The 13,300-nt window shown below is 37.8% G+C and overlaps 1 long non-coding RNA gene across 2 annotated transcripts; it reads right to left on the minus strand.

Moving 5' to 3' along the window:
* Positions 1–2,141: 2,141 nt before the first annotated feature.
* LOC129051594 (uncharacterized) lies at positions 2,142–11,952 on the minus strand. Of its 2 annotated transcripts, XR_008515951.2 has the most exons (4): positions 11,808–11,952; positions 8,015–8,103; positions 3,741–3,853; positions 2,142–2,476 (listed from the first exon to the last, which is right to left on the minus strand). It is a non-coding gene; the product is annotated as an uncharacterized LOC129051594 (long non-coding RNA). The 2 variants fall into 2 exon arrangements; XR_008515950.2 differs by lacking the exon at positions 3,741–3,853 and having other exon boundaries at positions 11,808–11,936.
* Between the last annotated feature and the right edge of the window lie 1,348 nt (positions 11,953–13,300).

Below are 13,300 nucleotides of genomic sequence, written 5' to 3' on the forward strand. Positions count from 1 at the left end.
TCTGTCTTCACATTTTACTCTTAATTTTGCCTCTTAAGACAATTTCATATACATATTTCAATCTTCCTAATTTCTGTTGAAATCAACAGAAGTAATGTTCCATCCTTTAGGCTCAATGTTTCTAAATTATTTATTTGGTAAAAGTTTTATTTCTTCTTTACTGTTTCACCTTTCTAGATGCTTTCCAGCTTTCATTTTTTTTTTTTTAACGTGGCACCAGATGTCCAGAATTCATAGAGTAGAATGTGGGGACTCTATGTTTAATAGTTTATTAAACAAATATTTATTTGGCTCCTGGCACTGTTCTAGGGGTGTATGTGTGTGGGGGGGTGGGGGTGGTGATCACAAATAAGGCATCGTTCTATCATGAGGAACTCAGTGGAGGAAATATATAAATGGAGAAATGTATACTACAACAAGGTAAGTATGGCTTCAGAGAAATGAAGATAGAACAACTGATAAAGAAGCACAGAAGATGGATCAGCTAAGTGGCCTGGGGAAAACCAGGGAAGATTTCACTCAGGAGAGGATACTTGAGTTGATATAGAAAAACCAACAGAAGTTTGCCATCAAGGAAATTGAGTAGAAGGGTGTGTGTTTTTGTTGTTGTTGTTGTTGTTGTTGTTTGAGACAGAGTTTCACTCTTGTTACCCAGGCTGGAGTGCAATGGTGTGATCTCGGCTCACTGCAGCCTCTGCCTCCCGGGTTCAAGCAATTCTCCTGCCTCATCCTCCTGAGTAGCTGGGATTACAGGTGCCTGCTGCCACGCCCAGCTAATTTTTGTATTTTTAGTAGAGACAGGTTCTCGCCATTTTAGCCAGGCTGGTCTTGAACTCCTGATTTCGGGTGATCCACCTGCCTCGGCCTCCCAAAGTGTTGGGATTTCAGGCATCAGCCACCGCGCCCAGCCTGAAGGATAGGAGATAATATGTGTGCAAAGATTGAGTGGTGAAAAGCCTGCTACAGAATTTGTTGAATCAGAATAGTGTGTGCTGTAAAAGAAGTCTGGGCGTCACAATCAGCAGATTTATGATTCCACTATTTTATTAGCTCTTTACTGTGGACAAGTGTCCTGACCTTGCCTGAGCCTTTTTTGTTTTCTCTCTCTTTTTTGATATCTATTTTGCAGTTTCGTTTTGAGGATTAAATGAGAAAACGTATGCCTGGCACATATGAGCTCAGAAAATACTAATTGCCAAAGGGCTAATACATTTAGTTGAGGGAGACACCAGGAATAAGACATAAAGCTGCTTTTGCCTCTAAGGCAATAAAATGCCCTCCCCATTTTATTCTCCACACTACAGCAAGAACAATCTTTTACAAACATGTCATGTGATGTTTATCTCTTCTTAAAATTTCTCCTGCCTTCCTTTCAGAATAAAACGGAAATTCCTACCACAGTCTAGAAAGCTCTATAGTATGCCAATATCTCTCAGTCCCCTTACCTAACAAAACCAGTGCATTTTCTGCCACTTCGTTTGCTGTATAATTCAGCCATATTGGTCTTGCTGTTCTCAATTACTATAACATGAGTGTCTGCTTTCAGAGCTTTGCACTGTTTCCTCCACCTGGATAGTCTTTCCTCAAATATTCCGTGATTCACTTCCTCACTTCAGGTGTATGCTCAAATGTCATTTACCAGAGGCCAACCCTGGCCACCACCATTGCTCACGCCCTTACTCTTTGCCCCTTTCCTCCTTTATTTTTCTTTGATTAATATTGAGGTTAGGGCCTTTGTTTCATTCACTGCTGTATCCCTAACAATTAGAAGAGCACTTAGCAGTTATGTAAAATGCTCCAAAAATACTTGTTCTCTGAATGAATGAGGCTGAGAAGGTGACTTGGGGGCCCATCTGAGGTACTTGATATACTCAGCCAAGAATTTTAGATTTATTCTGTGGGCAAAAGGAAGGGGATTAGCATTTTTGATGCAGCCTAAAATGAATATTAATTTTTTGTTAGTCCCTATATTGATTTGTGCTTGCAGTAAGTGGAACTTTTTTTTCAGATACTAAAGCCATTTTTTTTTCCTTTTTAGTAGCCAGTCCTTAAAACCTGATGCCATGGCAATAATACACTATGTTAATGTCTTTAGATAGTAAGGAAAGGTAGAATGCTTATTGTTTTTGTTCAGAGATAGAACTACTCTTCATGAGGTTTTTGTGATGTTTTAGTGTAAAACAAGTTCCCAGAATATAGTATTTTAATAATGTTAAGAGGGCTATTGATTTATTTTAGGTTGCAGTAGTAGATAATATTTGATTTATTGAACAATTTACTTTTTTGGGAGTGGGAGACACAAGTAAAAGAAAACAGAGATGAACACAAAGAAGTTTCTTTTGGCAGGTGGTCCAGAAGCAGTGGTGACGGTGAGGAATAATATCGTGCATGACCTGGCTCATGATGGTGCCTCTAACAGTTAAAAAGTCAGTGCCTCTTTAAATCACAAGTATTCAATAATTTTTTAAAGAGAAACCTGGGGAAACATATAAAATTTTATTCAGAAACAGATTTGCTCATGCCAAGCCAAAGCAGAATAGATATTCTATTAAAAATGAGCAAAGCAACATCAATCATACCTTAAAAAATGGTTTTTAAAAAGATGCGGGAAGAAAAAATGAGCAAAGAGTAGCAGATATTTCAAAAATTTAGTTCTTGTTCTCTTTCTCTCTCTCTGTCTCTGTCTCTCTGTGTGTGTGTGCATGTACATAGTTTTATGAGGCAGATTTCTTAGGAGTGTTTAAAATTTAATTGTAATCTTTTTCTTCTCTTATTAGCTGGAGTACCTTAGGCAAATTAAACCTCTGATCTTCAATTTCTTAAGTGGAGCTATGATATCTATCTCATACGGTTGTGAAGATTAAGTGAGGTAATTCTTGTAAAGTGCTTACTTAGCACAGTTCCCGGAATATAATAAGTGATTTTTGTTAGTTGTTGCTGGTAAAAAGAATTATGCCAGTTCACGGTGTCAGAATTTCAGCCAGTAATGACTGCCTGTAGAAACAGAAGCGTTAATAGTAAGAGCTGTTATAGTTTTTTATTCCACTAGAGGGCACCTTTCTCCTTCTGTAAACCTGATGTAGGCATAAAGCATTTTGACTCTGGCCCCAACTCACTTCACTTCCCTTTAGCATCCTCAGCCCCACGATTCCTGTTAGACCGCTAATAACTTCACATTATGCCAGGTCTCTCCCTGGTCAGCCTCCCAACACTCACATAATGGAAGGATGTTTTAGCCTTGGCATATGCTTTTGCTAGTCTAAAGGGCGGTCCTTGAGAATGTAAAAAATGTAATAATAATTGGCTTTGGGTGTTCAGCAAGACATAGACTTGATATAGTGAGCTAGGAACAGGGATTCAAAGGAAGTATCCTTATTACCTCTTACCCTGAGGCGTCCTTCTCATATGCATGATTAAATCAAGTCTACCTAGTGGACTACACCAGTGGTGTAGCCTCCCCAACATCTCTCCTATTTTAAGTCAGGGAAAAAAACAAAAAATGTGGGATGGGGAAAGAGGCAGGCGGGGGCGGGGGGGGGAGGGGAAAGGATGAGATGCAAACTTTGAGAACATCGCTATTTATAAATGACAGATCTTGAATTGTACCTGGGAGATGGAGTCCCTGCTCTAGTTTCTGGAAAGCCACATTCTCTATGACCCGTGATCTTAGGTTCAAGTGAAAAAGTGCAAACATGGCACCAACTGTGTACTGGAGTTCCCTGGCTATTGGAAGTTCTCACTTGTTAAGAATGAGTCAAATCCTTCCACAGGCCTCCTTATCTGGGAGACGCAAGTAAATCAAGGATCTGGTTCAATAATTTGAACAGCATCTTCTCAGGACCATACATCTCACCTTGAATAAAAAGAGGGCAAGTTAGGAATGATTTTGATGTTGACAGATTTGTAATAAAGGTCAAAATTGAGACATGACTAGAGGTTTTCCAAAAGGTAATTAAAATGGTCAATCAGTGGTTCTTCTGGAACTAGATTATTAGCAATCTAGTAGAAATAATCATCCTTTTAATAAAGCGGGATCTACCCTGCCTGGAAGAGGAGCCTGTCAGTGCTGGTTAACTCGTTCTGATCATGTACCTTTCTAGATCATCATAGGTCCTGAACCAGGAAGTGGGGAGAAGTAAGATCAAATCAGGGGTAGGTAAACTACAGTCTGACTCTAGCCTACTACCAGTTTTTGTATGGCCTGCCAGCTAAGAATGTTTTCTACGTTTTGAAATAGTTGGATAAAAATTAAAAGATGTGTCATATTTTATGACAAAAGAAATTTAAACTTTAGTGTTCATAGAGTTTTATTGGAACATAATCACAGTTAATCATTTATGTATTTTCTTTTCTTTTAGACAAGGTCTTGCTCTGTGCCTAGGCTGGAGTGTGATGGTGCAATCACAGCTCACTGCAGCCTTGAACTCCAGGCTCACAGGATCCTCCCATATTAACCTCCTGAGTAGAGGGGACTACAGGCGCATGCCACCATGCCTGGCTAATTTTTTATTTTTTGTAGAGATGGGTTTTTTTCCATGTTGCCAGGATGATCTTGAATTCCTGGGCTCAAGCTTTCATCCCTCCTTGGCTCACAGTGTTGGGATTACAGGTGTGAATGCCTGGCCAATTTCTCTCTTTCCTTTCTTTCCTTCCCTTCCTTCCTTCCTTCCTTCCTTCCTTTCCTTCCTTCTTTCCTTGCTTCCTTCCTTCCTTTCTTCCTACTTTTCTTCCTTTCTTTCCTTCTTTTCTTCTTCCTTCCTTCCTCCCTCTCTCCCTTTCTTCCTTTCCCTTCCTCCCTTCCTTCCTTCCTTCCTCCCTCCCTTCCTCCCTTCCTCCCTTCCTTCCTCCCTTCCTCCCTTCCTCCCTTCCTCCCTTCTTCCCTCTCTCCCTCCCTCCCTTCCTTTCTTTCTTTCTGACACAGTTTCGCAATGTCACCCAGGCTGGAGCGCAGTGGCGCGATCTCTGCTCACTGCAACCTCTGCCTCCCAAGTTCAAGCGGTTTTCTTGCCTCAGCCTCCTGAATAGTTCAGATTACAGGTCCACACCACCACACCTGGCTAATTTGTGTATTTTTAGTATAGATGGGGTTTTGCCATGTTGGCCAGGCTGGTGTTGAACTCCTGACCTCAAGTGATTCACCCGCCTCAGCCTCCCAAAGTGCTGGGATTACAGGCCACCTTTTGCACTACATTGGCAGTACTGACTAGTTGCAACAGAGACCATATATGGTATTTTCATCACTGCACTGCTGCTCCATGCACTATGAATTAAAGTGATGTAGTTATTACTTGTCAGCGTTTTGAGTTCTGCACATATAACTGTACCATAGTGTTCCTAGAACCAAGCCGGCTCTGGCTGCATTTTCTCGAGCCCAATAATGAGAAGCAGACAAACTAGGAAAGAAGGGAATTTATTGTTGTAACTGGATACAGGGAGAAGGTCAGAGATAATTCCATCAGACCAAGTCACTCAAAGTGTTATAATTTTCTCAATGCTTATATAGGTTGGGGTTATGTGCCTGTGTGCAGTATAGCATTCGCCTAAGTCTATTGGTAACTAATTTTGTTTCAACTAGAAGGTCAGAGGCAAAAAATGCTTGCTAAGTCTGATTAAAAGGGCCCCAGTACCCCTAGTACCTTCAGGCCTGTCTGCTGTGGAACCGGAGTGATTATTTCTATCTTATCTCCTTTATAGCTTGGTCTGGAGAGCTGCCTTGCGCTCTCCAATGAATCTATTCAAACAGCTGCCTCTGTTACCTTGACTCTCAGACAGATCCTGGCACTAAGAATTTAAGATTGTCTCTATTATTTTGACTTTCTCCAGGTTAGGGAGAAGCCCATGCAAGGCTCCTACTGACCATATGTTTCATTTCTAGCTTTGATGTCTGGGCACCGGTTTCCCTAGATTTAACTGTTTGCTCAATGTTAAGGCAGTGCTGTGGAAATTTGTCTGTGTAACTGAAGTACAGTGCAGACCTGTCTGTGTGATTGTTGGGGGAATTGGCCTGCCACAATAGCATTTTATTTATTTGTTATTGCCAGTGCATACCCATCATGTCAAACAAGATGGGGAAAATGAACTTCAAATGTCATACTTTTAGGCATGGTGGAGTATAGATTATTTTGTTATTAAATTAGATGGCAAATCATTGTGTTTGTTATGCACTGACACTATAGTTGTGCTAAAAGAACACAAATATACATTAACATGACTAGGCTGAAGATCTATCACAGTATTTCCAACTCACAGGAAAGCAACAGTGAGATAAACTAGAACATTTAATAGCATCACTGTAGAATTTCTTTACAAAAATAAAAAATTGAAATGAGGCCACTAAGTTTTGAGTGGCTCATTTGTGGGTCAAGTAAGGAAATCTGTTTATCAATGTTAGATTATTTAAACTGAGTTCAACTGCAGCAACTGAAAGAATGTGTGCATAGAAAATACACGTGTTTAAGACTGTTAGCCCTTTGGGGAGAATAGTTGTTCAAGGAGTTGAAGACATTGAAAGCGACATCAATAGTCAAATAAAAAGCAGAGAAAAATTCATTTCAATGGTTTTGCTTGTCTCTTGATGAGTCAGTGATGTTACTGATACTGCTCAGTTGTTTTTTAAGGTGTCAATCCCAAGTTTGAAGTGTCTAAAGAATTAATCTCTATGAATAGTCTGCAAGTTACAAGCACAGGAGGAGTATTTTCAAAGAAGTTGAGAAAAACTAACCAGTAAACTTGAAATGGAATTTGCTAAGATTTATTACAACTCATTGTGGTAAAAATATGTGTGAAGCAGAAAAAAAGCTTAGTTGGACAAATTTACAAATCTTATCAAAATGTAGGATGTTGAAGGCCTATTCATGGCATTGTTCATTAGCAAGTTCTTTGCGGAAAATATTTGGGTCTACCATATGTTACTGAACCAATAGGATCAACAGTGAACTTCATTTGCTCTTGTGGATTTAACCATCATCAGTTCTGCATTTTTTGGGGGTCAGAAATAGAAGTTTAATCTTCTGTCTTGCCCTACCACACAGCAGTTTGATAACTTAGTAGTTGTTAAGTTTTACGTGATACTTTTGAGTTTAGGGGAAAACTAAAATTTTTCAGAATGAGAAAAATTAGCTTCAACTATTAAGGAACACTATATGGCTTTGAAATTAACATTTGAGGTAGACTTCATAATGTTTCTTAATGAATTCAACTTAAAATTACAAGGTAAAACATCACATACATGCAAATATTATACTGTGGTAAAGTTATTTTGATGACAGTTAACATTTGAATCACAAGTAATGTCATCAGTTCTCATGTTTCCGAATGGTAAAACAAGAAGTGAAATCTCCACTCCTACACAGACTTGCAGTGGATGTAATTTCCAAGATCAAATTATAGTTTCAGGAGCACTTCTGGACTTCATTTCAAATGCAAAGGGACTTTCTATATTTAAACATTCATTTAATTGTGCAATTGAGGAACTTTCACCTTACCTTCAATTGGAGGTTATTAATGTAATGACATACTGAAAAGCAAATATCAAAGGTAGAATCTAATAGAATTTCATAAATGCTTTCTAATCATGAATATGTTCAACTAAAATAATATGTTTATAGATTGACATTACTATTGGGCAGTACCCATCTGTGTACAAAAACATTTTCAAAGATGAAATTTGCAACTGTTCATCATTAACAGATGAACATTTATGACAAGGAGCACTAACTTTGAACCCCAATTAAGTGAAATGTTATCTCCTAAAGAAGAGAAAGAAGAGTTCAATTTTTCTCATTAGTAGACTGGTATTACAAAAAATTATACTTAATTATTATTATATTTTAAATTTTATCTATAAATTTGTTTTGAAATTAGTTTTCTCTCTTGGCATGTAAGTACCTACATAATATCTTTGATGTTAGTTCTTGGACTACAAAGCCTAAACCCCTGCTCTGGCAGAGTGTTCTTAGAATATAGGGTTGAAGTAACCTTTTAAGTCATGGCAGAAATGCATATGAATACTTACATTCTTATGGGGACTCAATTGCAGCCTAAGGCCTGAAGTTTTCTATATATTTTAAATTCTTATTGATAGGTCTTTTGTCCCAGAGATCTCTGAAAATGGAAAGCAACACCACTGTGCATTTTGATGATGAATTAAATACATCTGTGCATTTTGATGATGAATTGTGCATTTTGATGATATATTAAATACATAAAATTTTAAAAAGCCAACTTTTCCAAGCATTTAAACAACAATTGCAAGTTGATTAATTCCCTGAAGCAATTTAGATTATACTCGAACTAGTATATCTGATTCTTTTAACAGGAGATAAACTATACACAAATACAATCATTTCAAAACTTTCTAAAGTTATGCTTAAACCTAAAACATCAGCACCATGATTTTAATTCATACTCATATACTAGATCTTATATTTTCCAAGTGTTATACTTACTTTGATAGCTTCCTAGGGTTTTATTATTTTGATTTTTTCTCCAAGGATTTTGTAATTTCATGTGATGTTATAGGAACTGAATATCAAGTTAATTATTGGTTGAGATATTGGACCTGCTTATAGGAACATTAGATGGAATTGCTTTTCTTTTGACAGTGAAGTTTTATGTATTGTATCTTGAGACTCTTAAGTACTTATTGTTCTTAACTTTTGAATGGTGTTTATCACAAAAATAATTTAGTCTTTAGATTTCCCATAGCCAGCAATACCTGAGCCATTGTCCTGTTGTTATATTTTAATGCCTGGGTATGTTGGCCTTATGAAAACATTTTCATTCCATTCTTTAAAGAATTTTACTATAATTAGTAAGATCACCCAGAAGATTTTTTTGTCCTAGGAGATGAGGATTGGCTCTGTAATTATCCTATTTAGAAATTTAGCTGATCCATCATTTTTGATACACAGTCAAATCTTTCTTTTACTTGGTAATTATGCATGACCACAGGTGCTGATAAAATGTTGAGCACCCTTTCTTCCCAGTTACTGTATGTGATCATTGGTGATCCACAGTCCTCCCTATCTTGGGTACTGTATCTGCTTTTCCCAGTATGACTCAGTTCACTCACTGTCCCCTTCCCCATGTTTACTGTTGTGCCTACACAGAAAAAATATGTTCATAATTTATAAAGAAATATATCATTAATAGAAGAAACAAAGGGTATTATATATTAATACCCTTTTACTCATGAAAATATAGCATATATTCTATTACTTTATCCTTTTGTATTACAACTACCTTTATCAAGACCCTCTATTACCCTTTATCCTTAGAGTATCACTATGAACATAGGACCCTTTACGGGTTTAATATATTCCAATTAACCACAATATAACTATTACATATTTGAAGCTCAGATTGTCACAGTCTGGCTTTGTGTGAGCCCTTGAAAGCCTCCTATTATGTTGACATTCTTGAAAGCATCATTGCTCTCTGGCAACAACAGGATGTTCCAGACTCTGCTGATTTTTCCTAACCTAGATGTAGACACAACCTCCTTCCAAGGAACAAGAGTTCTTGCTCCTCATGGTAAAGAATAGTATAAAGTACTGTAGTCTGAATACTAGAAAAACATATGAGAGTGAACATAGGGCAAAAGTATAGCTACTGCAGCTGTTGTTGGACTGTTTTTGGTAGTAATGGAGGTGGAAAATGACATGAATTCACATTGATATTTCTTATTTAGCATCTGGTACTGCTATACCATTTCTATGTGTTATAAAACCATACTGTATATGGTTTAACTGACCACTTAAATTTTCTCCTATGTTAACAACACTTTTAGAAAGGTAAGAGAAGGAGAGAATGATGAAGGCTGGATGTATTGGTCACTTCTTGTTAGTGGTTTAGGGTAAGAAACATGGTTATACTGAATTATAAGTATCATGTAAGAGTCAATCATTTATTCATTTAAGCCTACTAAGTGCCAAGTTTTATGCTAAACTTTAATGATGGTGTTTCTGCTCTATGCCATCTATAATCTGGCAGTGGAGGCATTAATGTAACCAATAATTCTACAATTATTAACTGAAAGGAGCACTTTGAACGAAACATTCAAGGTGTGTTGAGAATGTATTATAGGAGCACTTAACCTAGTTCTGAGGATATTAGAGAGTTTTGATAGATGTGTGCAAGGAAAGGAAATGGCATTTAGCACGTTGGTGGTAAAAACAGTGAACCATGCTCAGAAGGAACTTGCTGTATTTGGAGGCATTAAGTGGCCCACCCAGAAATGAAATTGCAACCATTGAAGTTTTGTTATTTTTTAAGAAATAATTTCTTTTGCTTCTAAAGCTTTGTGAATTTACAAAAGAAGTCCATGTTTATAGACAGTGTTCATTCATACTAAGAACGCAAAAGAAGTGAGCATCTGTGCCATCACGAATGGTAGCCATAACGTCAGTGTTTGTCAGCAAATATACACGGACCATTATTCAAAACAAGTTCCTCTAAACTTGTATGATTGCCTCAGAGATCCTGCAGTCATTACCCACAATCTCACATTATGTACTTGGGTCATTGGTATGACCATTGGGCACTGGAATGATACAGAGGTTTCTCTGCAGTGTGTTTATTTTTTCCCCAGGGTAGCTTCTATGAAAAGGAAAATTTCAGCTTACTTTTTGAGGGTAGAGATCGTGGTTTATGTTTTCTGGCATTCTCAGCTCCTCAGCATGCTATCTCTATAGAACAAGCACTTGATGCATGTCAACTGATCCATTAGTGTGCTGTAATGGCTTTGATAAAGGGTGCCCTTTAATTGATTGCTTCATTCTTAGGACCATACTTGCTGTTTCTTTGGTTTTTCCATTCTTAAAACTCAGGTTTTGCCATTGTATCTTAAAAAATTCATCTGTGGTATGCAAGTTCAGGAGATGATGTCAAAGGAAGAGACTGTTACAGGTCTGTGAAGCCCAGTGAAGTGTCAATAAAGTCTGAACAGTAATCTGGCTTCCAGTGGATTGATCATCTGTTAGAAGAATTACCTAAAATCTCTAAGTTTTAACTAGAAGGAGGAGTTCATTAATGGATAGATCTTATCCCATCTCTCTGCAGTAGGTCTGTAGCAAATATGGCAGGTGAAGATTTGAAGGAAGAGTGATGTAGAGGCATTGCCAGGAGTGTGAGAAATCTAAATGTATATTTATTTCCCCCTGAATGGGAGAAGAAGAGACAACTGCTAATCCTTTCCATTTTATGGTGAGTTAAAATTTTTCTAAAATACTGTCTCAAATCTCTCTTTGGATTTTTAACACAACCTTCTGAAGTGGTTCCCTCCTCTATGTTTCCTATTGTGCCTAAACAGAAAAAGTATGTATTCATAATTTATAAAGAGATATATCATTAATAGAAGAAACAAAGTTCTTATAGTAATACTCTTCTACTTATTCAAATATAGCATATAGGCTGGGCGCAGTGGCTCATGCCTGTAATCCCAGCACTTGGAGAGGCTGAGGCAGGCGGATCACCTGAGGTCAGGAGTTTGAGACCAGCATGGCCAACATGGTGAACCCCTGCCTCTACTAAAAATACAAAAATTAGCCAGGCATGGTAGCCCGCACCTGTAATTCCAGCTACTCAGGAGGCTGAGGCAGGAGAATTGCTTGAACCTGGGAGGTGGAGATTGCAGTGAGCTGAGATTGTGCCACTGCACTCCAACCTGGGCGACAGAGCAAGACTCCATCTCAAAAAAAAAAAAATAAATAAATATAAGATAAATAAATACATAAATAAAATATAGCATATATTCTATTACTTTATCCTTTTATATTACAACTACATTTATCAACACTCTATATTACCTTTTAACCTTAGAGTATCACGTGAACATGGGACCTTTCATAGGTTTAATATATTCCAATTAACTGCAATGTAACTATTACATATTTGAAGCTCAGTTTGTCACAGTCTGGCTTTGTGTGAGCCCTTGAAAGCCTCTATTGTGTTGACATTCTTGAAAGCATCATTGCTGTCTGGCAACAACAGAATATTCTGGATTCTATTGATTTTTTTTTTCCTACTCTAGATGTAGATACAATCTTCTTCCAAGGAAACAAGAGTTCTTACTCCTGAAGTGAGTTGTTGGCAAGGAGTGGGGTTTATGACTTTACCCATTTATCTGAAGAGTGAATAAGGCACAGGAATCTATATTCTTTGCCTAAGGGCACATATTGTATTATCAATAAAACTGATACTAGCATGGAACCCTATGCTAAACTCCAGACAAGGCTTATATGATCACCTTATTAATTAAAATGGCTCCCTCTGACATCACACACTCCTGCCTCCCCCTGCTTAATTTTTTCTTATGTACTTATCACTTTTTAACGTAGTATTATTAATTAATTCTGAATTAATTCTGACTCCTACTAGAATGTAAGCAACACGAGGGCAGGGAATTTTTGTCTGTTTTGTCTACCAGTAAAACTGAAGCATCTAGAACAGTGTCCTGGACATAGTGAATCCTCAGTTAATATTTGTTGAGTGAATGCACATGAACTATAACAGAAGTTTTCTGTAGCTAGACTCAGCTGGTCTTGTCCATATGATCACTCAGTAGCCATCCTGAAGTTTGACTTACCTTCTATTGTGCCATTAGATTGGCATTATACATTATATATGGAGTACTTATTTGGGGAAACGAATTGCTGGAATGTTGAATATCTTTTTTATTTGAGACAGTCTCACTCTGTCACCTAGGTTGGAGGGCAGTGGCACAATCTTGGCTCACTGCAGTCTCCTCCTCCCAGGTTCAAGTGATTTTCATGCCTCAGCCTTCTGAGTAGCTGGAGTTATAGGCATGCGCCACTATGCCTGGCTAATTTTTGTATTTTAGGTGGAGACAGGGTTTTGCTGTGTTGCTCAGGCTGGTCTTGAACTCCTGTGCTCAAGCGATCTGACCACCTCGGCCTCCCAAAGTGCTGGGATTACAGGCATGAGCCACCGTGCCAGGCCTGAATATCTTTATTATTATGTTCAATGGAATCTTGAAAAATGGGAATGTTGGGAAGCTAGCAGTTTGATGTTATTTCTCAAAATAATTATATCACCGACTCAAGTGGCAAAGCTAGACAGTCATTTAATCCTGTCATAATTGTATACAGATGATGAAACTGACCTAGCACGGTTAAGGAACTAGCCTAAAGTCATATTGCTATGTAGAGTAGAGCTGAACGAATAGAACATTTTCATTTTTTTTTAACTTCACAAGGTTAGGGGTCCTTCCCAGCATTCTCTGATGCCTATATTAGAAGCCCACACCCACCCAATGCCTGCAGGGTTAGGGTTCTCCTGA

The sequence above is a fragment of the Pongo abelii genome, chromosome 17 (genome assembly GCF_028885655.2).
Source record: "Pongo abelii isolate AG06213 chromosome 17, NHGRI_mPonAbe1-v2.0_pri, whole genome shotgun sequence".
Taxonomy (NCBI): Eukaryota; Metazoa; Chordata; class Mammalia; order Primates; family Hominidae; genus Pongo; species Pongo abelii.